Genomic DNA, 26588 nt, shown 5'->3' with positions numbered 1-26588 from the left:
ATGCTCAAAATTCTCCAAGCCAGGCTTCAACGGTACTTGAACCATGAACATCCAGGTGTTCCAGCTGGATTTAGAAAAGGCAGAGGAAGCAGAGATCAAACTGCCAACATCCATCAGATCATTGAAAAAGCAAGAGAGTTCCAGATTAACATCTACTTTGCTTTATTGACTACACCAAAGCCACTGACTGTGTGGATCACAACAAACTGTGGAAAATTCTTAAAGAGATGGGAATACCAGACCACCTGACCTGCCTTCTGAGAAATCGGTATGCTGGTCAGGAAGCAACAGTTAGAACTGGACATGGAACAATAGACTGGTTCCAAATAAGGAAAGGAGTATGTCAAGGCTGTATATTATCACCCTGCTTATTTAAATTATATGCAGAGTACATCATGAGAAATGCCGGGCTGGATGAAGCACAAGCTGGAATCAAGATTGCCAGGAGAAATATCAATAACCTCAGATATGCAGATGACACCACCCTTATGGCAGAAAGCAAAGAAGAACTAAGAGCCTCTTGATGAAAGTGAAAGAGGAGAGTGAAAAATTTGGCTTAAAGCTCAACATTCAGAAAACTAAGCTCATGGCATCTGGTCCCATCACTTCATGGCAAATAGATGGGGAAACAATGGAAACAGTGACAGACTTTATTTTTCTGGGCTCCAAAATCACTGCAGATGGTGACTGCAGCCGTGAAATTAAAAGACCCTTGCTCCTTGGAAGTAAAGCTGCGACCAACCTAGACAGCGTATTAAAAAGTAGAGACATTGCGGACAAAGGTCCGTCTAGTCACATCTATGGTTTTTCCCGTAGTCGTGTATGAATGTGAGAGTTGGACTATAAAGAAACCTGTGTGGAGATTCCTTAAAAAACTGGAAATAGAACTGCCATATGACCCAGCAATCCCACTGCTGGGCATACACACCAAGGAAACCAGAATTGAAAGAGACACATATATCCCAATGTTCATCGCAGCACTGTTTATAATAGCCAGGACACGGAAGCAACCTAGAGGTCCATCAGCAGGCGAATGGATAAGGAAGCTGTGGTACATATACACAATGGAATATTACTCAGCCATTAAAAAGAATACATTTGAATCAGTTCTAATGAGGTGGATGAAACTGGAGCTCATTATACAGAGTGAAGTAAGCCAGAAAGAAAAACACCAATACTGTATACTAACACATATATATGGTATTTGAAAGATGGTAACGATAACTCTATATGTGAGACAGAAAAAGAGACACAGATGCATAGAACAGTCTTTTGGACTCTGTGGTAGAAGGTGAGGGTGGGATGATCTGAGAGAATAGCATTGAAACAAGCATATTATCATATGTGAAACAGAACACCATTCCAGGTTCGATGCATGAGACAAATGCCCAGGGCTGGGGCAATGGGATGACCCAGAGGGATGGGATGGGGAGGGAGGTGGGAGAGGGTTCAGGATGGGGAACACATGTAAACCCATGGCTGATTCATGTCAGTGTATGGCAAAAACCACTACAATATTGTAAAATAATTAGCCTCCAACTAAAATAAACAAATTAATAAAATAAAATAAAAATCCTGAGCACCGAAGAATGATGCTTTTGAGCTGTGATGTTGGAGAAGACTCTTGAGAGTCCCTTGGACTGCAAGGAGATCCAACCAGTCCATCCTAAAGGAAATCAGTCGTGAATATTCATTGGAAGGACTGATGCTGAAGCTGAAACTCCAATACTTTGGCCACTTGATGTGAAGAACTGACTCAATGGAAAAGACTCTGAGGCTGGGAAAGATTGAGGGCAGGAGGGGAAGGGGACGACAGAGGATGAGGTGATTGGATGGCATCACCGACTCGATGGACATGAATTTGAGCAAGCTCTGAGAGTTGGTGATGGAAAGGGAAGCCTGGCATGCTGCAGTCCATGGGGTCGCAAAGAGTCGTACACAACTGAGCAACTGAATTGAACTGAACTGAAGTGATTTATTTCATTTAGCAGAATGCTGTCAAGGTCCATCCATCTTTCACAGATGGGAAGATTTCCTTCATTCTTAGGTCTGCATAATTTCACTGTGTGTGTGTGTACACCAATGTGTCTCTGAGTGTAAAACATCGTTTTTATCCATTCCTCCATAGATGGACATGTAGGTTGGCTCCATATCTTGACTATTGTAAATACTGCTGCAATGAACATGGAACTGTGGGTGTTTCTTCAAATCAGTGGTATTTTTCCTTTGAACGGATACCTGAAAGGGGAGTTGCTGGATCATATAAGTAGTAGTTCTACTTTAAGTTTTTAAGGAAACTCAGAATCGTTTATCATGATGGCTGTACTAATTTACATTAACACCAACAGTGCACTAGGATTCCCTTTTCTCCATATCCTCAACAACACTTGTTATTTCTTTCTTTTTTTTTTTTTTTGATGATAGCCATTCTGACAGGTATGTGTGATATCACATTGTAGATTTGATTTGCATTTCCCTGATAACTAGTGATGCTGAGCACCTTTTCATGTAACTGTTGACCATTATTACATATTCTTTGGAAAAATGTCTATTCATTTTCCCTGTCCATTTTTAATAGGGTTGGTTTTTGCTATTGAGATATATGAGTTTATATATTTTAGATATCAACCCCTTATCAGATATATGATTTGTAAATATTTATCCCACTTTATAGGTTGCGTTTCACTTTGTACATGATTTTCTTTGTTATGAGAAAACTTTTAGCTTGATGTAGTCCCACTTGCTTATTTTTGTTTTGATTGTCTTGTGCTTTTTGTGTCAAATCTAAAAAATCATTTCCAAGACTGATGTCAAGGAGCTTACCCCTATTTTTTTTTCCTAAGAATTTTATGGTTTCAAGTATTTTATTCAAGTCTTTAATTCATTTTGAATTTATCTTTGTGTGTGGTATAATATCCAGGTATCCCAGGGCTATTAAGAGTCATTTGCTTGTTTAGATAAAGAAGAATGAGGGCTATGTTGTCATGATTGAATCTGAGAAAAACTTCTTTGTACTTGAAAATTTGCTGCACACTTGTTCTTACTGAGAGGTTAGTATGAAATATGTTCTTGATTATTTCATTTTTTGACTATGAATAAGCATAATTAAACTTACTACTACAAAAAAATGGAAACAACAAAAAACCTTCATGTTTGAGAAGTCTTCATTCTTTTTATAGAGATGAGGTAAGCTATCTTGATGTCTGCAACTTGCCATCAAGTGGCTCAGTTAAAAGATGTAAATAAACATGTGTATGTGTGTAGAGAGAAAGAGCAAATTGGCAAAATGTTAACCACTCATTAAATCTAGGTGGTGCTCCTTGTACTCCTTTCAATTTTTCTGTACGCTTGCAAATTTTCAAGGTAAAAACTCCAGAATAATTTCAAAGTCCTAAATGTCCTATGGAAGCCATGCAGAGGATAGGGCATAAAGAAAGAGCAAAGTCAGTCTAGTCTGGAGAGGGATGGATTCAGTGAAAACCTTCCAGCAGAGATAATGCTTGAGGTGAAGCATGTTATGCGTGCATGCTCAAACCTTCAGTCATGTCCCACTCTGTGCGACCCTATGGACTGTACCTACCAGCCTCTTCTTTCCATGAATTCTCCAGGCAAGAATATTAGAGTGGGTTGCAGCAGAACTCATGTCCTCAACCTCTGCAGAGAAGTCCATGAGGCTAGGATACAAGGGTGTGAAGCAGTCATGGAGAGGAATGAAATGAGAAGTGCTTAGTGGCTGGATTCCCAAGGACCCTTGTGCAAAGCTAAGGTGTTTGGCCTTATGCTGAAGACTAAGAAAACTCACTGAATGATTTTAAGCAGAGATGGAACCAATTTGAATGCTGGAGATCACTCCTATATACAGGAAATGTTATTAGCAGAGGGTGTAGAAGCCAGTAGACCGACTGGGGGACTGTTGCAGAAATTCAAGCAGGAAATAACAAAGGCCTAAACCACAGTGATGGAAGTGGGGATGAAGAAGAAAGAAGGAGGGACATTAATAAGAAAGAAACGGTAAGACTTAGGGGTCCATTGGCTATGGAGGATGAAGAAAAAGCATCACTAAGGCTTTCCATAATTTTTGATGGGCAGTTGAGTATGATGATTGAGAAAGACACTATGGAGGCAGAAAGATTTGGAGGGACAGTGGTGAATTCACCTTTGAACATTATTATTGCACATATGATTCTTCCATTAGTCTAGGAGTAGAATTGTGTCATAGTCCACTCAATACCAAAAGTGCCTAGCTTCCTCTCTAGCATAGAGTAGATGCTCAGTCATTGGATGTGTTTAGTATTTGAAAGAATAACATAGAGAATCACTTAGAACCTCAGGATTGGAAGCAATTCAGAAGTCGTCTGATAACTTCTCTGGAGATACTTGGAATTCTTCTTCAATATTGTCCCTCACCCATGTCCCCCAGCATTCTCAGTGGGTTACCTAATTCTTAGGCCACTTTCAGGGATGGGTTTGTTTTCAATTCCTCTGTCTGAAGCATGTTAACTAAACGGAGGTGATCCCTACCATTGGAAGCTATCATCATCTTGTTAATATCATCATTTCTTAGCATCTGGGTCTCCAAAATGAGAAGTGGCACAAGATCAGGATTAATGAATCAGCTAATTTGATGGACTCCTTTAGTCACAGCATTTGAACAAAACTAAATATATGTTAAAAATCATTTAGTGGAGGCATATAAAATCTTTCTAAGCAATGAAAAGATTTCCTCTGAATCTTCAGCAAAATTGTGGTTAGAAAGGGAACATTGAGCTTTAATATACACAAGACAAAAATAAATCAGTGAATTAGCTCTGCGATGGGCCTTGGTTTACTGAACTCTGGGATGTGTACTACAGATAGAAAGTAACAGGACTGCTGAGTCCCCACTCACTGACCTTGACCATCCTCAAAGGAGAAAATCAGAGCAGAAGATATTCGGTGATTAAGTTCCTTATATCCATTGTAGCTCTTCTCTCTGCAGAAAAATTAAGGCCAGGAAGCTGAAAGGCAAGATATGCTCATTTAAAAAATCTTTGCTATTTTGCATATACATTGATGTATCTATTACTTAGTTAAAGCAATTTGACAATCTAAAGTGTTTTCTTTATTGGCATACACATGCTTCAGTATCTGATAGGCTGGAATGTAGGGTATTACCGTAAGATCTGGCACAATTCTGGGTGGCTTGGGTGCATACTTTTAATTGAATTCTCATTTTATTTTTAAATTCTGGAACAGATGGAGTCTGGGTACCAAAATAATCCCACTCTTCAATAAGTGTTTGAAAATGAGTGGTTATGATCCCATCAGTCATTCGACCAATTCTTTCCACATGCCCAGGCTGGGAATGAAAGTTATTTTTGTTAAAATGCAATTGTTGTGAGACTAGAATTTCAAGGTTTCAGTGGATATCAGTGATGTTCACTGCTAAATTGTAAACAGGCAGATTATAAGTAGGTACAGATATAGCATGTGATTGGCTTTCCCCACAGCTCAGCAGTAAAGAATCCACTTGCCAATGCAGGAGACACAAGACTCAGGTTTGATCCCTGAGTCACGAAGCTTCCCTGGAGAAAGGAATGGCTACCCACTCCAGTATTCTTGCCTGGAGAATCCCATGGACAGAGGAGCCCGGCAGGCTACAGTCCATAAGGACTCAAAGCGTTGGACACGATCGAGTAACTGAGCACACACACACACATAGGATGTGATGCTGAAGAAGGAGGCAAAAATATTCAAGGAAAACCACATTGGGAATATAATTGGCTATGCTGAATAAAATTACTAAAGCTACTTCATGAGCCCAGTAAAGAAAAACAGCAGCAACTCTGAGATCACGCAGGAGAAATAGTGGGAAGCAGCGGCCATAGAATGCCTTGGGCTGGCCGTCCCTGTTAGCAGAATAGAGACTGGGAGAAAGTTGCAGACAGGAGATGAGGATCTCTGCAGAATAGGTGGAAAGGGGAACTAAGATGGTTCTCAAAATTATTTCCCCTGAACAACAGCTTCTATATCAAAAAGATATAACAGACAGCAAACAATCAGGATTCTTATAGCAGGAACCGGCTATTTGGCAAGTACTGATTGGCACCCATCTGGTTGGCAAAGAAAGTGGCTATAGAACCAGAGGAATGTTTATGGGACTGAAACAGAATACAACTTCTCTCCTCTGGAGGGAAAAATTGCAGCTCAAGCTTGCTCCAAGAGTACCTCAGGGGCCAGGAAGTAAACTGGATATATCTGGCTGGGGCTTTCACGTCTTCAGTTCTCTAGCCCTACTAACTCAGTAATGAGGTGGGTAGCCTTCTAACCCTTTACCTACATCACACTCTGTATGTATCCATGCATGCATGCATGCTAAGTCGCTTCAGTTGTGTCCAACTCTATGGGACCCCATGGACTATAGCCTGCCAGGCTCCTCTGCCCTAGGGATTCTCCAGGAAAGAATACTGGAGTGGGTTGCCATGCTTTCCTCAAGGGCATCTTCTCAATCCAGGAATCGAACCTGCATCTCTTAAGTCTCCTGCATTAGCAGGTGGGTTCTTTACCATTAGTGCTGCCTGGGAAGCCCATACACTGTAGCAAGAGCACACAAATATTTCATCTGATGCTCACTTCCTCATCATCACACACTGTTTGATGACTCATTGCATGAGGTAGTCCTGGCCTTGGTCAGGTCTGGGGTTTTCAAACATCCAACTCAGCTGCCCTCTGCTGTAGTAGGTGGCTTTTCTTGGGAGCAACTTTCTATCTTCTTTTAAACGAACACTCTTTCAGACTCTGGGTGCTGTTTTAAGCACTTAACCTTAGCTCATTGCATCTGTCTTCTTAAGGACTCTACGAGGTAGGTAATTTTATTATTCCCATTTTACCAATGAGAAATTGAGGAGCAGTGAGGTTAAGTAGCTTGCCCAAGATCAGTCAGCTAGCCCACTAACTTCTACAATGAGTGTGCTGTGTCTCAGAGATCCTGGCGGTCTGTGAACTCAGCACTGCCCCAACCAGCCTCTCAAGGGAGGCAGCAGATTTCCATACAAGTGTTTCCACCAGGAATCTCTGTTAGGTCAGCACTGTCTCCCAAGTCCACGTCCTCCTGCAATAAGGAGTCTCCTCCCATCTCTTTCTTTGGTTATGGCCAATTTCCCCTTCATTCCTCCTCCCTTACATCCCCTAAAAATGAATTTTTGTTGGTGACTATTTCTGGGCTTAGAGGATCCTTTGAAGCAAAAAATTGTCACAAAGGAAACTTTCCCAGGAACAGCAAGTGGCTTGCCCTGTGTTCCAGATGGAAGGACAGTGGGCTCTATTTTGTCTTTGATAACATTTTAACTCTGGCTCTCGGGGGATGCTGCCAGATGAGCGGAAGAAGCTTGCTGTGACATGGCTGCTTTTCCCTGAAAGTGTTCAGCTCAGCTTGCAAAGGAGAATCTTTCCCTTCCTTTGCTCCCGGGGCCATCCACAGAATAACATAATCGTGAGCAATTGTGTGCCTTACAATCTGGGTTATTCGTCTGGTAAAACCTATGGAACTGGGGTGAGGAATGTGGAATTGGGGAATGTGTGCTCCAAAAGGAAAGTCCTCAGTAGAGACCCCTTGGAGGTCTTGCCCTTAAAGGGAAGAGACTCTTGCCTGCTCTTCCTACAGTATTCTGGGTTTCTTGGGTATCTTCAGAGAGATGTGTACAGGTTGACAAGAACCACATACATTCACACTGACATACTCAGTAATCTGAGTGTACTGTGTATACTAACCAGTTCTTTGTGACCCCATGGCCTAAGGCCCACCAGGCTCCTCTGTCCATAGAATGGACATTCTCTTCCAGGCAAGAACACTGCAGTGGGTAGCCCTTCCCTTCTTCAGGGGACCTTCCCCACCCGGGGATCAAACCCATGTCTCCTGCATTGCAGGCAGATTCTTTACCGTCTGAGCCACCAGGGAAGTCAGACATACTAACCTCTAGGAAGGAGAAACACCGACATCCCTGGGAAGATACTCCTCCCTCATCCCAGTTCACCTGGAGGGAACAGCCTGAGAAGCGGTATCAGGGCTCTGCTCGCTTTCATAAACCCTCTATTCACGAGGCCTCGCAGCCCTTCCAAAGTCCACCTAGCAATGAGTCCCCACCCCAGTCAACCATCTTTAGCTCTTGAAACACTGAGAAGAAACAGAAAGTTTAAAACTAAAGTTTTGCTTTGTTGTGTTTATCTTGGGTCAGATCAAATTCTAAGGCACAGCACAGTTCCCATTGATCCCATACACAAGGAAGGCTTCTGGTACAGGATTTATCTGCCCTATCTGGGCAAATCCCAGAGGAGCAGGGAAAGGGGAGGAGGGTTTATTCTTTTATGTAAGCTTCTTTGTCACTATTCTCGCAAACCTGTGAGACCTCGGGAAAGCAGGGGCTGAATCCCCATTTCCTAGTGCTGAGCGGGCACTCAGTCCACGTTTATTGAAAAGACGATGCATGGTTTCCACAAGAAGAACCGGGGAGAGACATTCTCTTCTTTCTCAAATTCCTTTCGAAGGTAAGTGTTTCCCATCAAGAGTGCTGGGTGACTACTCAGAACTACCTGGGCAACCCCCTTGCCAGTGGTTCACCCAGTCTCTGCAGGTGGGATTTCCACTGAGGCCAAAGAGAACTACAAAGAAAGGAAGGCATCTTTGCAACCAACTTACAATCTGGGCAAGACATACCCAGAAACTGCAGCCACCAATGAATTCCCTGTAATAAAACAATATTCAGAGTTCAGAGGCTAGGCCCGAGTCACAGCAGGAGCCATAGTCAGTCCTTGGAGGTCTGAAAGGTAAGCGTAAAGTATCCAAAGTTATGTTATCTCAAACATGTTCAAAACATAACCCATCCATCCTCCTCTCAAAACTTGCTGCTCGTTCACACTCAGGAGCTCCCTTTCTGTGAAACCTCAGGCCTCCAATTACTGGCAGGAGAAGCCAGGGAACATTTAACTCCATGCTAAGTCCATTGATTTTATCTATTAAATATTTCTGCCTTTTCTCCTAACCTGTGAAAGCTTCTGGATTCCAGCCCTCCCCCCACACTGACCTCAGGGCTTGTGCCCTAGTTAAGGACAGTTTTCTCTCATCTGGGCTGCAGCACCATCTCCTAATACATCTCCTTTCCTCCAGGCCTTCCCCCTCCCAGTTAGTCTCCCTCCTTCAGACAGAACACTCTTCCTGAAACACACATCTTCTTCAGCCCCTTAAATAGACCCAATCACCCAGAGACCCAAATTCAATCAGCGTGTCCCATAATGAGGCGTGCGGTGCTCACTTTCCCAGCTCATCACACTTCACACTCTAACAGTGTCCAGGGCTCTGTAGTTACCACCTGAGCTTGGCTGTTCACGCTTTCACGACTGCCCTGCTCTCTCTCTCTCTCTCTCTCTCTGTTAGTTTTCTCATCTGCTTCCTTTAAGTATTTCTATAGATTTAATTTTTTATTTAATAAACTATTAAATGAGCAAATTTAAAAAAATCAAATAGCAAGCTTCTATTTCTGGTAAAATGTTGCACTTTGCATCCCCCCCAAACCCACGATTCAAAACAACTAAAAACACCCAAAACAACTAAAAACATCCAGTGAAAACTAACATTTTTTTTTTCATAAAGGGAAAATTTCTACTTAACCACATAAAATTTAGAAACATTTAAATGATAAAAAATGTCCTAAACAAAATAACAAGTGCTAAAAGGAGATTATGAAACAAAAGCAAATGGTTATAAAATGTCACTCTCCTGAAACAAAATTTTGCTGAGTTTAGCTTGGAATACTGTTATTGCTGTTTAGAACTGTGTCTGTGTGTTATTTTAAAACCCAATCAAATTTTATTGAAGTAAATATTACATTACTCGGGCAGATTTCTAATAACAACTCATAACGTATGGGAATAGTCTTCCCTGTTTTAGAAGTCTCATGTGGACAAACTTTAATGATGGTTTAAGTAACAATGGACCTCTTTTTCAATCAAAATACAATACTGATACTAATTCTAATTAGTATCAATCTAATTCTGTTGAGTTTAATGAAGTGGAAATAATATATTCATAAGAATTACATCAACAGCCTTATGAATATATTATGACTATATTCTATATTCTAAAACACTATTTCAGGAATGAAAGTCCTATCAAACTTTAATAAGAGTAAATGTAGTAAAAATTGAGTAACAGCAACCTAGTTTAAGAGAGAAGATCTAAAATAACTTATCAAGAAACACAAAGAGGAAAAGGTCCTGCTGAATTGAACCTGTGTGTGAGCCTGGATCCTTCCCGAGGCCCAACCAAGCCAGGGGATGGCCGGGCTCTCTCGCCCTCTGTCTGGGGCTGCTTGTTGAACAGCACGGGCAAAAAAGTCTCTTGGAGAAAGTTGGCGTTGGTCCAGCAGAGGTTCAGTGAGGCGGGCCAAGAGGAAATGGCCAGCTGTCGCCCTCATCCCAACCACCACACAGGCCACCCCATTCCAACCAGAACTCCTCCTGAGGCTGTCCCTAGACACAGGGCCCCCCGAAGCAGTGAAAGGACTGGTGGTCTCAGATATGTCCCTGAGATTTAGGAGTTCACGTTCCCTCCTGTCTCTCTTGTGACCTTCCACAGTGACCTTCCTATCAGCATTCAAATCTTCCCAGCTGAAATGTCTACTGGGCCTGTTCACTCCTCTGAGCCCCTTCTCACCCCCACCCCACCGCCCAATCCCCCAACAAGTCTGGCGAGGCTCTGGGCCCACAACTGGGAACCTTTTCATCTGCAAATTGAACTCCCCCTTTCCAACCAGGCTTGTGGTGAGAACTGTGCAAACTTGACAAGGTTAAGCAGTTCAGTTTGTTCAATGGCCTTGGACAGGACAGTGTTCTCCAAACTTTTCCAAACACCAGAGATTTATCTAAATTATCTAACTTGTGAGAACAAGATCGCTCAGGAGAGAAAACTTCTTTCTCTTTCAGAATGAGCTTCAGAATCAAGGCTTCACTTTCCAAGGGCAAGCTTGTGCTCTGACTTTTGGCTACAAACTTGACCAGGGAACAAAGAAAAAAATATTAAAATGTTTCAAGTTTGGAAGCTCAGTAAGCATTTCCAGTTGGGCTTAATTCAATGGTTAGATGAGTCTGATCAAGATCACATAACTCAGTAGATGTAGAAATGTGCTTCTTCTTTTTTTTTTTTTTTAACTGGGCCTGAGCTTTCAGTGCACTGGTCCTGCCTTTTCAGGGCCGCTTACACATTGTGGACAGCTGGGTTGGGGTTTGCGGGGAGCTGTCTGGAAACATCTGTATGGGACCTTCTGTTCGGAAATGGCCTCTCTGTCGCCCCTTTCCTCGACCACGGCACTTGCTCTGAAGTTCAGATCCACGATGAGAATTCTCTGTGGAAATCTGCAGCTGCTCAGCCCCCGCCTGGTGCCACGTGGAGTGCAGATTTGGCAGAAGTCCCCCAAAATGTTGAACTCAGAATCTATTGGGGCCAATACTGATTTATCAGCCTTTGTTCTTTTTCATTCCCTAAGATCTTCAGGCTTTAAAACACTCAGGAGCCAGATAAAGAGGTGTGTCATTGAAAGCACTTTATTAAAAGCTGATAGGTGCTGCAGCTCACACCTATTCACTCACTCACTCATTCACTCAGTGAACTTTTATGGAGAGCATGTTTGATATGAGGCTCAGTGGTTGGTTCTGTGGGAGATACCTCTCTCAGGGGCTCTCTTTCACCCCTAGAGCCTGCTTTACCGCTGCATTTTCTCCTCTTTGGTTAATCTCAAAACTTCTCTGAGAACAGAGTCTTTCCACAAAGACTGAGCACCCCAGAGGATGGTGGAATTATGTGAAATGTTCTAGGCTGTGCTCAGTGAAATCTTTCCATTAAATCTTTCAGTCTTTATCAAGAGAACACTCCAAGCCATTCTCCCCATGTGCCTCCCAACCAGAGGGAATGGTGGCAGCCACCAGGGGCTTGTCTGACACCCCCTGCCCATTTGTATTAGATTTGGAGGCCAGTGAGCAGTGTTACTCTGTCCTCTCAGAGGCCTTTGCCATGACAGCAGGGGCATGGGATTTCTGCTTCTCCACTAGCAAAAACCTGCCCCAGAGTCCTGTTCATCCATTTGGTCCCCAGAAGGATGACAGTTTTCACAAGTGTTACAGATGCAAAAGAAAAAAAAGCTGGTGCTCTTACTGTCCCTGGACTAAGTCTTGTACTGTTGTCTCTGAACACATCATTCATATGCCCATGGCTTCTGTTTCTCATTTAAACCAAAGTGAAATATTAACTTGTTCTGGGAATTCCCTAAACTTTATGCCCTATACACTATCTGATATTTTATGGGTACTCAAAGAATGTGTTTATTGAGTGAATAGGCTGTTCAGGACATGAAACATGGTACACAGAAGAAGAATGTATGTGGGAGGTTAGAGCATGAATTATAGTTTTGGACAAAGTGGGTTAGAAAAGTCCAAAAGACAGCCCACATAGGTGACTAGTTGATAGCTGGAAAGAGGAGTCTACAGATCAAGAAAAACACCAGGGCATCTCCTCCTCTGAGAAGCCCACCTGTGATTCACCTTCCCCAAGCTCAGGGTGAAACGCCTGTGCGTATCTCTCACACTGATTACCTGTGATTATTTTCTTTATCTCCATCTTTAGAGTATAGGCTCCTTGAGGGCAGAGGCTGTATCTTGCCTAACAGTTTTATCCCCAGGACCTAGAATGGTCCATGGGACAAGGCAGATATCCCATATTTGTTGACTAGATCATCAAATGAATAGTTATTATTGTAAAAGTAAATTATTCCTCAAACCCCGAGCACTGTTCTTCACACACACTCTCTCTCCACACCCCATGTTGCGACAAGGTCTGTCCATTCTGCTTCTTTCTCCAGGATCTCATAAAGCTCTTCTCGATGGTGACAACAGCCTCTGACAAACCCAACTGTTTCCAGTTGATAGCTTACAGTGAACAGTGCCAGTATTTGTGGTCTCTGAAGGAGAAGATTTAACTCCGGGACCAAAGACATAGTCTCGGTCACTCAGAGCTTTGTGTAGACTTTTATTTAAAGTGAAAGTGACAGAAAAAGCTTCTGACATATACATCAGAAGGGAGTAGGAGAGTGCCTACCTCATTAGTTCAAGCAGGCCTTATATACTTCTCAACTGGCTGCTAAGAATAGATAAAGAAGAACACTTCAAGGCTGTAAAAGGCTGTAGAAGTTTTACCAGACCCTCTCCCAAGTCATATATCCTGAGATAACTTTGGCACAAGATTAGCCAGGGAGAACAGGTTCCAGGCGATGACTTGGGTGAGATATACTGTTGCTGTGTAATCAGGGGTACAAGCCTTGAGAAACAGGTTCCCAGACAAGATTTGTTAACAATTAGAATTATTAACATAGAGTCTAAGAAAAGCATTTCCATGAGTAAGACATTGTGCTGTGTGATCATTAGTTCCAGACCTAAAGAAAGGCCAGTTCTAGGGCAAGATTCATTGTTGCACAAGGCTTAAGGAAAGCATGAGGGAGAAAGTCAGCTCCTCCTTAAAAGGCCCTGGACTGCCTGCCTAAGCTTTAACTCTCTCTCAGTCTTGCCTCTGCTCTGGAATTCACCCTCAACTCCTCTCCAAAAATGACCTTGCCAAATGGAGCTCTACCTCAGGTAACTTTTTGGCTTAGAAGCCTGGAATGGATTCTCATTTCTTTTGAGATAAAACCCAAACCATTTCCTGAGGCATGTAAGGCCCTTTTTAGGATCTTGTTTCTGTTAACCATCCTTCCTGAACCTCTACCTTTTCCAGGCTCCAGAGTCAGAGAAACTTAGGTTCCCAGCTCAATTGGTTGTTCACAAAAGTGCAAGGGTAACTTTTGTTCATCTAGAGCTCAATTCCATCAACTGCAAAATGGGTAAGCTGTGATGACCTACTTCTGAGATTATTATGAGGATCAAAAACAAGCAATTAGACAAACATGTAAGACACTTAGCAGGGTAACTATAGCAGTGAGAGTTAAATACATTTTCTTATTATGGAAACCCTTTTTTTTTTTTTCAACATTTCCTGCCCACTGTTTCTCCTTTGTGTCCTGTCGTAGTGTTTCTCCTGTATTCCCTTCTTTGTCTAGTTAATTCTTCAAGATTTAAGATTTAGCTCAAATTTCATCATCAAGAATGTCTTTCTTGGGCCTAGCATCCTGGGTAAAAGTTTTATGGGTTCCTTAAGAACCATTTGTCTACCCTATTTTGCCCAGTGTATAGTTTTTTTGATAAATGAAAATGAATTATTGGCTTCATCTACCTGTTCCACTATACTATGAGATCCTGAAAGGCAAAAGAACATTTCACAAGGTACCTAGTGCCTCACAAGTGTTCAGTTAGTGTTTTAGGAAGGAATGAACAAAGGAAGGAAGAAATGAAGGCAGAAGGGAAGGAAGGAAGGAGGGAAGAACCTTTAAGAGAGATAGGGAATGCAAAAGAAAAGGAGGTCTTGGTAGGAAGATGATGTTCATTTTGAGATGTTGAGCTGCTTAGCAGACATGGCTTTACAGTCTGGAGCTCAAGAGAAAGACCAAGGGAAAAGATGTAGACTCAGGCGGTGCAGCATATGGATGGTGGGAGAAGGCATGAAAGTATGTTGCAATTGCTCTGAGATGTTCAGAGAGAGACAAAGACAAGGACGGGGAGAAACTAATATTTAAGGGGCAGGCACAAGAAAGCCCAGCAAAGGAGAATGTTCTTGAAAGCCCAGCAAAGGATAATGTTCTTCCTTCTTTTAAACTAAGTATAGCTTCAAAATTTCTTTCTTGTTACCCGAATAAGATTTCAGGAAGGAGAACATTCCCTCTCACCTTCAAGGGGCAAAAAACTAGGTTAAGCAAATGTTATTGAGTCATATGCCAAACAGCTGTATCCTTCTTCAGCCCTATTGCTCACCACTATACCACAAGAAACTTTGTGTTTGGCTAAGTCTCCCTGCCTTCCCTAATTATACATTCCTACCCTTCAATCTTAGAGCCTTTGCTTGTGCCGACCTTCCTATCAATTGTCTTCACTCCTCTTTATTTATTTGTTCAGCCTCCAGTGATTCTTCTAAGAACCACCCCCCTCCATGAATCTTTTCTCCACCATTCCTCTGAACTCTGACATGTCTCTCTCACATCTATGGATTCCTGGGTCCCACAGTGACATTGTCTTGTTTGTTTGTTTGGATGTTCTCAAAATGATCCACCAGCTAGACTGGTGTGTTTTGAGGCTAGAAGCTACGTCCTTAGACAATGTTTCACGTCTTAAGTCCCTAAACTCATAAGTAGACAAAATGTGCACACTCTCATCTCCCTTACCATGAGAGCGTCTTCCCCTCTACGTTTCTAGAGACTCTGGGCTGTCCTGGGAATAGAGCTCTGATTATGGCCTGGGTGGTCTGGCATTGTCTGGATGAGCAGTAGAGCTCCTGAACACTTAAAGATCTCTCATGGCCTCAGAGAGTTAAAACACCTCTTGGGGGGTCCAATTTCTGAGAGCTAGCTCTTCCAAAGCCAAAGTTAGCAAAGATAATTCACCCCTAAATCAGAAAATTCTGTTAAATTCAGTTGAGTGCAAAGAAAGAATGTTGGCAAACAGAATGCTTTTATAAAAAATGGGTTGAGTGGGTGACTTAGGGCTACAAATAGGACTCTTAATCCAGATAACGTTGGAGTCGGGCATACAGATTCTGACTACTGGGGACAAATGTGTCTGTGGGCTGAGGAGGAGCAGACTGGGGTGGGGTGGGGTGGAGTGGGGGCTCCAGGTAAAGCCACTCCATCTGATCACAGACAAGCTGGGGGGTAGTGAGAGAGGCGTTTGGCTGCAGCTACCCCAGGGCCCCATTTGCACATCGTGTGCTGAGAACAGGCAGATCCCTAATTCCAAAGCCCAGGACCACACCCCACACTTGGCCTGAACTCTAATAAGTTTGTAGACTTCTGGATATTCCCAGAGATTGACAGAAATCCCACACTTTCATTCTTAATGAAGATTCCTTTTAAAATGACCTATTTGAGACAGACACAGTCCTTGCCAGTCTTGCTCTACATAAGGTTGCATTGTCAGCTGGAGCATATGTCCAAAAACAAGGAGACGATAACCATGACCATAACTTAGTGGGTAATGACCATGTCCCAGGCAAGGCATTAGGGCATTTACAGTCACTCTCACTGCCATGAAAGATGGGGGTCATTATCTCAATCTTGCAGAGTAGCAAACAGTGGAGAAGGATCTTAAAGCAAACCAGGCTTACTCTCAAATCTCAATTCCGCCATTTCTTTCATTGAAATCTTTCCTGAGAGCCGACTGTGTGCCTAGCATTGATCTAGGGAGTTCCCACTATGTAAGGGTGAGGAAGGAATGATAAAGCAAATGATAAACACCATCATTTTAAATAAAGCAATTATAAATAAAAACCATGTGTTATGATTGGGAGGGTGGCGGGTGGCCAGGGACAATTTTAGATGGCAATGTGTTCTAGGTCACTAACCACTTATCTGTTGGGAAAATCTACTTAACTTCTCTGTGTCTCAGTGTTCTCATCAAGCATGGGTACACAAAAAGTACCCATCTCGGGGTCACTGTGAGTATTAAGTGAGCTGTGAAGTTCCCAAGACACAGTAGGCACTTGGTAAGTCCTGGATCAAAGTATTACAAGGTTACCCCAGAACACTCCCACTCACAGGTCTCCCCTTTCCTTCAAACACACTTGTCCCTGATTACATATTATCCCATTCATTTCCAAGTTATTTCTGTGGAGGTTTGGGTGTTCCCAGAGCTGTCTCCTATTTTTGTAAATTTATCCTCATTTCTTATCCCTCTGTGTCTTTGGTCCCTGGGTTGCCAGTGAGAGGACAAGGACCTTGAAACGTATTGCTGGCTCCAAGATGACTGAGAGGGAGAGAGAGGAGAGACAAAGAGGTGGAGTCTCTACTATGATAGGGACTCAGCTGTGTGAGTTTTTGAACTTCCCTGTTCTAGACTCTATCTTGTCTTCCTCCACCACAACCTATCACAGGGCCTTGAATTCCCACTGTTACATCTATTCTGCATGAATTCCTAGTCTCCAGGGAAGGACGTCTTATTAAATATAAGTGTTTCATCTTGAGAAAAGCAGGGACACCTATTATTCATTTAACAGAGGCCAGCCTGTTGGCCTGTTAGCTCCACAGATTACTTTTCAGAATGGGGAGTTTGAAGAACTAGGCCAGAGATAGGATGGCTTTGAGGAGGACCCAGGAGAACAGGCAGAGTAGAAGCAAGTCTGTCTGGCCCAAGGGTGTAGGAGAAAGAGACTAGAGCTTCCACTAGGAAACTCTGCCTGTCCTCAGGAGTCCCTGGAGCCACTGAGAGGCTCCTGCAGAAAAAAGGTGTGATGAGAGGCTGCAGACAGGAATGGCTGGAGCCTTCCACCTCAGCCTCGAGGGCTGTCACAGTTGCTGCCTTCTTTTTCTTCAGGCTTAGAGAAAGCATGCAGATTTTGGTACCAGACAGATCTGAGTTCAAATCTAGCTCCACAACTTACTACCATTTTGCCTGTAAGAGGTTACTAAACTTTTCTGAACCTTTGTCATCTATAAATGGTATTATGACCCTCCACCTCCCAAAGTTGGTGTACAGATTATTCATTCATGAGATGAGCATTTACTGCGTTCTCATCAAGGACGTGCACATCCTGCACTCAAAAAACAATTTCTTCCTCCCTTTAGTTATGACGTCCAGGTTTAAATAATTTTGTCTCCCGTGAGTTCAGAATGGCTTTCCCGGTGGCTCAGACAGTAAACAATCTTCCTGCAATGCAGGAGACCCAGGTTCGATCCTGGGGTCAGGAAGATCCCCTGGAAAGGGAAATGACAATCCACTCCAGTATTATTGCCTGGAGAATCCCATGGACAGAGGACCCTGGCAGGCTACAGTCCATGGGGTCACAAAGAGTTGGACATGACTGAGGGACTAAGCATGGATGCACAAGTTCAGATATAGCTGTGATACCTACTGTCTATGAGCAATTTAAAGAGCATGATGACAAGGCCAGGCAATGCCACTGGGCATGATGTTATTCATTCAATTCATACTCTTCAAACATCCTTTGTGTGCTACCTGTGGGGATGTCAAGGTGGTCGGAGCTCAGGCCCTACCTTCCCAGTCTCATGGTCTAGTGGCCAAAGCACACTTAAGAATTAATGATCACAGCTTATTTAGGGCTGTATTAGAAGTGTAAGTGAAACACTATGGACACACAGAGAAAAAGGCATGTTTAATTCTGTCTAGAGAGGTCAAGGCAAGCTTTTGGGAGGACATACATTTGAGTCAAAAGATAAATATTAATAGTTTTCCAGGCAAAGTGGAATACTGTAGAAAGGAGATGCTCTGGGCAGAATACAGTCTGTAGCAATGCCAGTAAGCCTGGAGTCCCGGATAGGTAAAGGAGTGATATTGAAGGGAAATGGGTCAGAAAATGTTGGTGTTTTCCATGAAACAGATTCCCTACACTGTCAAGGGAACCGACGGCTGTGAAGGATGAATGAATGAACAGTGAATGAATGGATGATCTGCATGATATTTCACCATTCGCAAAGTGCTCCTGTATAGATTGTTCCACTTAAAAGATGGGGGAAATTATTGCAGTTTACAAAAGGAGTTTTTAAAAAATCTTTACACATAGTATCACCCATGGAACCCAATGTTGTTCAACCAGGAACCACTTCGTAAATAAAAGTGCTGTGTAGAGGGAGAGTTGAGGAGAGTGTGTGAGCCAGGGGGTGCTCTGACTTCAGCGCCCCCCAAAGCCAGCAGACTGGGGCTCCCTTTCCATGAAATCTGGTCTCTTTCATGAAAGGCCTGCACATTTATTGATAGCTAGGAGCTAAGAGGTTGGAGATTTCCAAATCTGAAGTATAACAGAGAGGCTATAAAGTCCACATAGCCGGTCAAGTTCTTGCTCTGGAGTCTAAATCCACCCGCCACCATTTAGCAGCTGTGTGACTTAGGACATGTGACCTAACTCTCTGAGTCTTAATTTCCACATGGGCAGGTGTTCACGTGTCCGAGTTGCTGAGCAAGACCCCAGAGTTGTGCGTCTGCCCTGAGGTAATCATTGACAGGGCCTTCATTTATCCTCCAAAGTATCTCAGTCTCGATGATAAATTATTTATACAACCCTCTACTCATTGACTCTCCCCTCCTAAGGTTTCTAGGTAGGTGAGATATTCTAATGCTATCTTAAGACAGTTTATATGACAAGTATCAGAAATTATAACTAGCTAATGTGAACAGTAGATGAAATTTGTGGTTCACATAACTAACAATAATTATTTTCAAGTTCAAGGCCGTAGAGTTTATATCTCGTATTATTAAGTAGAAGTACTGTAATTATTCCTCACCCTCTTTAAAGGTAGCCTGGAAATTGGTCACTTGTCAACACAATGGGGTAAACAGAACATGAGATTTGGAACCAGAAGACATCTGACTGACACCAAACTTCCTGGAATAGGAGGACTCTTGTCACTCATACCTCGCTGGGCTTTTGTAAGGATCCAGTGACCTAAGTGGAAATGCTCTGTAAACAGAAGAAGGTGAGCAAGTATAAGGGACTGCACAGCCCCGCATGACAAAAGCTCCAAGGTGCAGAAATGATAATGACTGTGGAGGATGATAGGATGTGCCCAGAAGGTGAGCTTGAAAGGGGAAGATCAAGATGAGTCTTAGGATTTCAGACACAATATACTCGATGGTTGTGATAAGCGTGCGTTCTCAATCAGTGGGTGGCTTGTGTGGTAGGAGAGAAGAGTGTTGAAAGGACACAGACTGAGACAGCCTGCATCTGAGGATTAAATGGGATAACAAATGAGATGCTTGGCACAACACCTCACATACGGAAAGGCAGCAGTTAGCTGAAGCTATTACCATGATTACCATGTGCCAGGCATACGTCCCTCAAGCATTTAGGGCCTTGAGTTCTGGCCCGTCATCTTCATTCTTCACTAGTGATCTGAACAAGTGAGAATGTCAGTTATCTGAGCAACAGTTGGAGGAAACAGGGGACTCCTCTGCATCCAGGGTTGGATTACTTCCTGTATACAGTGGATTCTTCTCACATATCATTCACATTAAAACAAACAAACAGACAAACAAACAATTGATCAAGATGGGATGATTTTCTTGGAATCGAAGGATGTTAGAAGTATGAGGGTACCCAGGTAAAAGGGTCAAAAGGAGGAAGTCTGGCTACTTGCAGCACCATCAGAAGTGCTACCTGGAGAAGGAAATGGCAATCCACTCCAGTATTCTTGCCTGGAGAATCCCACAGACAGAGGAGCCTGGCGGGCTACAGTTCATGGGCCTCAAAAAGTCAGGCATGACTTGGTGAGTAAACAACAGCTATATTAAATTCCATTGCCCTGTCAAAAGAAAAGGAAGTGCTACCCTGAGTTTTGGATATTTGTCCCTTCTGTTCACGCTATGATGCTCAGTAGACACACTTTGGGAGGTAGTGCTAAGCTGTATCCTGGAGCCAGCTGATGGCTGCTCAGTCCTGCAGGTCATGTCCAAACAACACGATGAGTATCAGTAGCTGACGTGAGGCTCTGCTGCAGCTGCCAGCCACCGTTCCCAAAACGGGACAATCTCACAGGGAGTTCCTTTGTGATGGTGAACAGTTCTGTATGTATGTATGGCGGTTACTGGAAACTTTACATGTGAAAACTTGCATAGGGTTATCCCACACATGTAAAAACTGGTGATATCTGAATAACATCTATAGATTGTACCAATGTCAACTTCTTGGTTTTGATATTGTGTTCAAGTTACGTAAAATGCTACCATTGGGAGAAGCCGGCTGGAGCATACATGGGACCTCTTGGTTCTATTTTTGCAACTTTCTGTGAATCTATAATTATTTCAAATTAAAAGCATTAAAACAATGGATCAGGTTCAGGATGTAGTTATTTCCCTACATGTTCCACTGTTGATATTTGAATAGGTGATAGGAGAATTAACTTAGTTGATACATGTAAGAGCACCTAAAGAAATGCCTAAGAGAACAAGAATGATGCGTGTAGATGATTTTTACTACCTTGCAATTCACTTAACCTGCTTTCTGAGATGTTTCTTTTTAATGACCAGCATGGTCCTTCTTTTAAAGTCTTTGTAGGTGGGCCCTATCTCATAATGACTTATCCAGCCAGCCCTGCTCTGCCTGAGAGCAGTACTTATCAATCTTTAATTATAAGCAAATCACCTTAGGACCTCATTTAAAAATATGAGTTCTGATATGGTTGAATAAGAGAGTTTCTGATGCCAGGAGATTTAGTTGACAAGAGGTGACATGAGTCTCTCACACAAGCTGAGCATAAATGCTCCCGCAACCCAGGTAGGGAAGAACTATTAGGGGAGCCATGAGGAAAGGTGGTGGACCCCAGGGGAATGGTGTAATCCCTGCCTTTCCAGAGGGAAGAGGGCTGGAAAGGCATGCTCCATAGCTTCACACATGTTATCTCCTAATTCTCATGTATGCACTCCATGACTGTGTACTTTCACCCCAATGCTATGCTAGACTCTGAGGAATAAGATATATCCCCTGCCCTCAAGAAACTTCAGTGTGAGGCATGTAGTTACAGGCATATCATTATAATAGAGTGCCTCATGACCTGGGAGAGAAATATAGGATATGCCCTGGGAGCCCCCAAAGAGAGGATTTCAGTCAGATCAGGGACGGGAAGACTTCCCAGAGAGGGCGACCCTGCACTGAATCCTACGGAAACAGCTGGAGTTAGCAAGGGGAGTGAGAGGGAGGGGGTGTTCTGCCCAAGCAGGGAAGCCCCAAAAGCAATGGCACAAAGTTTGAGAGGTGAGAATTTCTTCATGAGACTCTCCAGAGTTAGAGGAGGCTGGAACAGGTTGTCTTGCTGCACAACTACAGGAAATGGTTAATAAGAGTCAGTGGCCAAACTGCTTTGAAAAATTTTGGCTTAAATAAAATGGGACCCACTTTTTTGCAGCAGGGCATCTCAGAGTCTTTGGTATATTCTCCCATAGGGGACATCTCCCAGGAGGGTTACTAGGTACAGCATTTCTCACCCTCATGGTAACAGAAACCATTCGTTTCAAGACACCTGTAGGGCATGGAGTCTCTTGAACACACTTAGGAAGCATTGGGCTACTCAGACATGTTCTGACCACGTTGATGTTTACCAGACATCCTAAAGATATTTTTCAGGGAATCCTAAAGGATGGGTAGCCCTGACTTCGTCTAGTTGCTTGGCTAACTACTGAATCACACCGTATTAAACTAAACTAAATTAAACCTCAAGTCAGCATCTGTAAGCACGACTGCAGGATTTAGCAGTTTGGCATTAGCACAAGAGAGTCAGCCTATCTACTGAATGTGGTCAGTGCTCAGCCTTTCCTTTGTCTACCAACTCGTCTTCCCAGATTTTTTGCAAAATTGCATTTTGCCCTCAGAAGGAAAATGTCAAAGTGGATAATCCTTGCAGCAATTACTCAGAAAGAGAACAATGAAAAATCAAAAATTAATCAAACCTTGAAATATAACCAGGGCTGAGGAGTTTGTGAAGCTGCATTTTGTTTTCATAATAAGACAGCAGCGCTGATGATTTTATTATGTATATATATTTTTAAATGCTGTTGTGAGTAGAAAATACTTTGGAGTCAATTCAAGTTCTGAAAATAAGTATCAGAACAAATTATGAGCTCAATCCTTCACTCTTCATCCCCTCTACTCCTACATTGCTCCACCCCCTCAGTACTCATAAATTCTTTCAACCAAGAAAAATATTTCTCCTGTGCCTTAGAGTAGAATTTACTGCCTGGGTTCTCCATCAGCCCTTCCTCCATTATCAGCTCACTGAATATTTACGGTGGGTTTTTCAAGGTACAAGTGCTCTGAGTTCAGCCCCAGGGCCACTGAGCCGATGAAATGTGTGACATTCAGGCTCACTCGTTCTTTGCCAGGACTGCCTATGAACCATCTTTGCCCACATAGACTCTAGGCTTTATATTTTAAGGTTTTCATTCTTTCAAATAAGTGCTCAATATTGGTGAACTCTAGCTAAAGAGAAGGGTATAGTTACCTAGAATATAAAAAAAGATAGGATATTCATCAAAAAAGGTTTAATCTCAGGTGACAAATTTAAAAAACCATTAGGTAGATTTTAATTAGAAAAGCATAAATACCAACAAGATGAGTGAAGTGAGGAAGAGTCACCCCCAAAACTGACCTGAGAGTAGACTGCACCTTCAGATTTCCTTAGCCTGACAATTAAAATAATTCCTGCCTTCTACTCACTTATAAATTTGGCATTCAGCTGGTATGTTGCATACCTGATTATCTTTGAAGAATTGAGGGTATGGAAAAGGATACCAGGATGTGATCCTAAAATTCATGTCTAAAAACCTTGTCCATGATGGAGGCAGTGGAAGTGACCAGAGCCTTGACACTGAGCATTCTCCTTTGATGATTTCAGAGGAGTCTCTACACTGTAGTCTTTGCCCTTCACCTCCTTCAGTCAGTACAGCTAGATACGCCCAGTCTCTGATTTACCTTCAGCGCCACCAGACAGAACCAGTAAAGGTCATTTTTCTGTACTCTGAAAGCCCTAGCCTTTCTTTTTCATGATTTCAGGAGAAGTTTCATGGCAGTGGCAGGGGGATAGGACACACACACACACATTTGTGTGTGTGTGTGTGTGTGTGTGTATATATATATATATATATATACACATACATACTGTCTCTAAGCCTGTTCTTTTCATAGGCTGCAGCACATCTGCTCACTGTAAATCTGTAGAAACCCCAAACCTGAAATGTTGATGGAAACAGATATTCTTTATTCCATGTACTAAAAGAAAAATTAATGAGGCAAATATTGTTTCTATAGCCACCTTGGGATGGAGAAAGTGACAAGCTCCCTCTATATCACTGCAATCATGAGGCAAGAAATGAGATGGGAGAACAAAGACATCTAATTTTAAATTCCTTTGAGAGGAAAATTGCAGTTCTATTTAGGAAGCAGCTCTTCGGAGGACTGTGATAAAAGATTCCAGAAATAACAACGACCTCATGGTGAATGAATGTGAGCTAAGGTGCTCACCTGAGGTCCACCCCCTCCCCAGGGCTTGTCCCTAAGTTCCAGATCACACACAAGGAACCAGGGAGAGGGATAGGTCAGAAGACCTGCAGCAAAGGTTTGTTAGCTTGGATACAGGGCAGGAAGAAGTTGGACTGATGTCCAGGTGGGATCTTGGTAGGATTCAAGTTCCTCTTGCTGCCTGGGATGGCTGTGAACTAGAGCCTGGGAGTCAGAAGATTACACAGTAGTGTGAGGGTGGCCTCACACCTTGGAAACTTGGCCTTTGACCTCTGACATATGGACTAAGCTCAGGGATTTGTGATAGGAAAGAGGAACAAGTGAATGGCCTGCATTTGTGATAGGAAAGAGGAACAAGTGAATGGCCTGCAAGCCATGGAGTCACAGCAGGAAAGGGAAGACAGTGCGGGCCTTGATGGATGAAGCACTCAGCGGTCTGACACCAGGTCAGAGGAGCAAGATTGAAATGAAGCTGAGCAGCCAGGGCAGGGCTTCCCTTCCTGCCTTCCTAAGCCCGCTGCAGTGTTTGAGTGGCTCACAAAGAACGACTAGAACTGGGAGGAATCCTTGGGCAGGCAACAATGCCTGGCTGTGGACGTGAGCAGGGAGGGCTGGGCTCGGGCGATCGCATTAGCGGCTGCTGAGGGTGATGGAGCGGCACTAGAGACAGGTTTCACAGGCTTCAGTATTTTGCAGGAGAACACCATGGGCGGGAAGGGGGTCATTTGGTGGAGCTGTCCTTTCGTGGACTGTCCCTGCCCCCTGAGATACCCTGGGATCAATAACCCTCCCTCAACACTTTCCAACAACAGAGGGGGCTGTGGGGCTTTGTCTGAGGACTGGAATACTCCCACCCACTGAGCCAGAGGCTCTCCCCCGGCATGGAGGGAACATCTGTGCCCTGCGACAAAGGCCAGAACTGAACCGATTAATTTACTAATCCTTTAAAATCAGCTCCAGCTCTCAGAGTGAGAAACCAAAAAATAACAGATTGCTTCTTTTTTAAGATTTTAATGGAAGCACGAAGAGAAAACAATAAATTCCCTGCATCTTACTGGTGGCCCTTACCTTCTAGAATCAATGTCCTCAAATGCTTTATATCCTTTTAAATTCCACCTGCTCTAAACCTAGGGGTCGCCTAACTGACTTGTCCCCCCTCTGAACACTCGCTGGGAGATGACCTAGAGGGTTTAAAAATCCTCCATGTGCCCAAGTCAAAGCCCATGGCTGGTTAGGGGCTTGTCAATGACATGGTGAGTCACCCTGGCATCCATATGCCAGTGGCTGCCGTGCCAGGCTCTGCAGGACATGCTGAGTTATTCGGGTGTTTTCCCCAAGAATAGGCTAATTAAGTAAGAAGAACAACATCTATAAAATGCAAAATAGCTCAATACAAAATTGCTGCCACCACCAGGAACTGGAGAGACTGCTGCTCCAGGGACAGTTTTATAGGGTCTCCCGACGTTGTGGAGCTTATTAAAACCATAGGTCATAGAGCTAGAGGGTTGGAGAACATTTCAGTCATCCTGTGAGTTTTCTCTCTACCCCCCCAGGTAAAACTGTCACCTTAATCTCTGTGTAAAAAACAAGTAGTAGGAGAAGAGGTTGCATCGTCCACGTGACAAAGCCACCCTGCCCCCTCCTGCTCACCGTTCCTATCTTCAGGTCCCCAGGTTTCCTAGTGAGTTTCTCTGTCCTCCTTGACCGTTCCCGTGCTTTATCAAAACCCTCCACATAACAGGAAAGCCGTGTAAAGTCTTATGTCTCCTTTCCTTTCCTACCATCTCTCTCCCCTTCTAGAGACAAAAATAATTCCATTCCTACATGACTTCCCCAAGCCTCTCAGTCTGCTAATATTGCATTACGCCGACCCTGGGCTTGGAATCAGACAGCAGAGGTTAAAACCTGGCTTTACCTTCTACGTGCGGTCTCACCTTGAGCAAATTCCTGCTGATCCCTCCCTAGTGTGCTTTCAGGGTCTGGGAAAAACCAGATTCACTCTCATAATGGAGGGAGAGCTGTTCTTAGAATCATGAAGTCTGAGTTCTATATTAACAGGCTGTATAGGCTTAAGAAAATCTCTAAATTCTGCCAACTTTCACCTTCCTCCCTTTTAAGTCGAAATAAATAATACCCATTTCACAGGATGGTTCAAGGGGTTAAAAATGATGATGGAAATGCTTCGCCTCTGTAAAGCACTAAAGCCATGCAAGGCGCTAGCTTTGTTTTTATTCTACCATATTGTTGAAGGTCAACTGTCCCGGAGCTAGGCAATGCCCAGCACATGACTTCCTTCTCTAAGGACTGTCCTCCTTCACAGAGTGGGCCTGTGGAACATTTCTCTTGCACAGTCCTTCCTTTCTAGACAAAAGTTATTAGAAAGGAGCAGCCACCTCATCTAAAAACAGGTGCATTGGCACTTCCTTGGTGGTTCAGTGATTAAGAATCCAGCTTCCAATGCAGGAGA

General features: G+C 43.2%; 1 protein-coding gene across 1 annotated transcript in view; it reads right to left on the bottom strand.

Annotated features, from left to right (window-relative positions):
• Positions 1-2385: 2385 nt before the first annotated feature.
• Positions 2386-26588, bottom strand: part of LOC145526991 (uncharacterized) — a 294041-nt gene continuing 269838 nt past the window's right edge. Inside the window, exon 5 of the mRNA XM_081544181.1 lies at positions 2386-4997. The gene's annotated coding sequence lies outside the window, so the exon portion shown is untranslated. The remainder of the gene's footprint in view (positions 4998-26588) is intronic.

Source organism: Giraffa tippelskirchi, chromosome 11 (genome assembly GCF_054371585.1).
Source record: "Giraffa tippelskirchi isolate mGirTip1 chromosome 11, T2T-mGirTip1v1.2.pri, whole genome shotgun sequence".
Lineage (NCBI taxonomy): Eukaryota > Metazoa > Chordata > Mammalia > Artiodactyla > Giraffidae > Giraffa > Giraffa tippelskirchi.
Note: the sequence above shows the minus strand (reverse complement) of the source record. Positions and strands in the feature narration are given on the sequence as shown.